This window comes from Otolemur garnettii, unplaced genomic scaffold, assembly GCF_000181295.1.
Source record: "Otolemur garnettii isolate 467f Iridium unplaced genomic scaffold, OtoGar3 scaffold00023, whole genome shotgun sequence".
Taxonomy (NCBI): domain Eukaryota; kingdom Metazoa; phylum Chordata; class Mammalia; order Primates; family Galagidae; genus Otolemur; species Otolemur garnettii.
The window spans coordinates 21468036-21471195 of NW_003852418.1; positions in this window are offsets into that span (position 1 = coordinate 21468036).

Here is a 3160-nt window from a genome sequence, read left to right on the forward strand (position 1 = left end):
GACTACAGGCGCCTGCCACAGTGCCCCGCTATTTTTTGGTTGTAGTTGTCGTTGTTGTTTGGCAGGCCCGGGCTGGATTCAAACCTGTCAGCTCCAGTGTATGTGGCTGGTGCCCTAGCTGCTGAGCTACACGCACCAAGCCCGTGCATTCTATTTAAAAATTACTTTTTGATAACATAAAAACTATAAGGATAATCCCCCTTGGAAAGCACTGAACATTACAGATAAGGCCAAAGTTTCCTGTTATTGTCACCTCTCGTCCCCTCCCCAGGGGCTGGTGCCAGTGCTTGGCTTTGCTTTTAGGGAGCATGTGTCCTGTGAGTCTTTCTCTGTGCTCTAAGTGCTCCCAACCCCTTTCTCAGCGGCCTCCCCTCCACTTTCTCTGTATCTTTTTTTTTTCCTTAATCAGACCCACACAAGCTGCTTCTTCGAGCTTCAGCTTCGACCCTATGAACCTATGGCTCTGGGGTGTAGGTCTGGAGCTCTAACCACTGGGACCTGGCGCCCAGCTTCTTTTCCCCGTTCTGTCTCTGCATCTGCCTATTCTGGGCACTCCCTGAGATCAGCGTCACACAGCATGTGGCCGTTTGTGTCCAGCCTTTTTCTCTGATGGTTGGGGGAGGGCTCTGTTCCTCTCTGGGACTGACAGTGCACAGGGAGCTGGGCTCTGCTGTGTGAGTGTCCCCTACTTGTATAGTGCTCCTGTGATTGACATCTGGGCAGATTCTAGCTTTGGAATTTTGATTAATTTTGATCATTTTGGATTTATTTATTTATTTATAGACGGAGTCTCACTTTATTACCCTCAGTAGAGCGCTGTGGCATCACAGCTCACGGCAACCTCAAACTTTTGGGCTCGTGTGATTCCCATTTCCCAAGTAGCTGGGACTACAAGTGCCCACTACCATGCCCAGCTATTTTTTTAGAGATAGGGTCTCACTCTTGCTCAGGCTGGTTTTGAACTCTTGAGCTCAAGAAATCTACCTGCCTCGGCCTCCCAGAGTGCTAGGATTACAAGCATGAGACATCTTGCCTGGTTTGGTTATTTTTAAAAAACAAACAAAGCTGTCATGAACATTCATATATAGGTTTTTGTATGAGCACAAATTTTCTTTTCTCTGGGATATGCTTGTATGCCTAGGAATGCAACTGCTGGATCATATGGTAGCTACATGTTTAGTTTTTATTTTATTTTATTTTATTTATTTATTTTTTAATTGAGACAGATTCTCACTTTGTCACCCTCTGTAGAGTGCTGTAATGTCATAGCTCATAGTAACCTCAAACTCTTGGGCTCAAGTGATTCTCTTGCTTTAGCCTCCCTACTAGCTGGGACTACAGGCACCTGCCACAATGCCTAGCTATTTTTTTTTGTTTGTTTGTTTGTTTAGCAGGCCTGGGCGGGGTTCAAACCCACCAGCCCTAGTGCATGTGACTAGTGTTCTAATCATTGAGCTACGGGCGCCCAGCCATGTTTAATTTTTAAATAAAGTGCCAATAATATTTTAATGTAATATTTTTATTTTAAAAAAATTACTATTTGGGGCTGGGTGTGGTGGCTCATATTTATAATCTTAGAGTTTTAGGAGGTGTCATCATAGCTCACTGTGACCTCAAACTCCTGAGCTCAAACCATTGTCTGACCTTAGCCTCCCGAGTAGCTGAGGCTATAGGTCCATACCACCATCTGCTGAGTCCTGCCCTGGCCTGAGGTGGGTATACCATGAATATTTCTTAAATGCATGGAGAGAGAAGATCCCAAGGAGATCCAATTCCAGTGGATTTTGTTTACTAGCAAAAAAATATGTCCCAGGCCTGGTGAGGTGGATCATCACATCTATAATCCTAGCACTCTGGAAGGCCAAGGCAAGTGGATTGCTTGAGTTCATGGGTTCGAGACCAGCCTGAGCAAAAGTGAGACCCCATCTCTAAAAAATAGCCAGGCATTATGTTTGGCACCTGTAATCCCGAGAAGCTGAGGCAAGAACCCAAACTTGAACTCAAGAGCATGAGGTTGCTGTGAACTACAATGCCACGGCACTCTACCAAGGGGGACCAAGTGAAACTCTGTCTCAAAAAAAAAAAAGAAAAAATATGCCCCAATCTGGGTGCGGTGATTCATGCCTATAATCCTAGCAGTCTGGGAGGCTGAGGTGAGTGGATTGTTTGAGCTCACCAGTTTGAGACCAGCCTGAGCAAAAGCAAGACCCTGTCTATTAAAAATAGAAAAACCGAGACAAGAGGATTGCTTGAACCCAAGAGTTGGAGATTGCTGTGAGCTATGATGCCACTGCACTCTACCAGGGGTGACATAGTGAGACTCTGTCTCAAAAAAAAAAAAAAAAATGTCCCAGCTACTTGGGAGGCTGAGGCAAGAGGATCACTTGCACCCAAGAGTTTGAGATTGCTATTAGCTATGATGCCATAGCACTCTACCAAGGGTGACAAAGTGAGACTATCTAAAAAAAAATTTAACTTTATATATATATATATATATATATATACACACACACACATATATGTATGTATATGTATATAAATTTCCCTAAGCTGGGTGCTGTGGCTCATATTTATAATCTTAGAGTTTTGGAAGGCCAAGATGAGAGGATCACTTGAGGCCAAGAGTTTGAGACCAGCCTGGGCAATATAGTAAGACCCTGCCATTACCGAAAAATTAAAAACCATCTGGGCACGGTAGCATGTACTTGTAGTCCCAGCTACTCAGGAGGCTGAGGTGGGAGGATTGCTTGAGCCTAAGAGTTCAAGGCTGCAGTGAGCTGTGATCTCACGGCTATACTCCAGCCTGGGTAACAGAGTGAGCCAGACTCTATCTAAAAAAAAAGAGAAAGAAACGATATAAGAACATTTTCTCAAACTGCAGGGCACATATGTCCACAGGAAAGGGCCCTGAAGGTCCTCACAGAGTGGTGAAATGAATAAGCCCCCACATCTCAGCATCTTGGGATGTGTAGTATCAGGAAACAATCCAGGAATCTCCCAGAAAGAAAAAAATGATCATAAGCAGGGACTCAGCCTGCCTTCAGAGAACAGAGTCAGGAGCAGAGTTGTCACATTCTGAAGTTAGATGATGTCGGCTCAGCGCCTGTGGCTCAAGTGGCTAAGGCGCCAGCCACATACACCTAAGGTGGTGGGTTCGAAT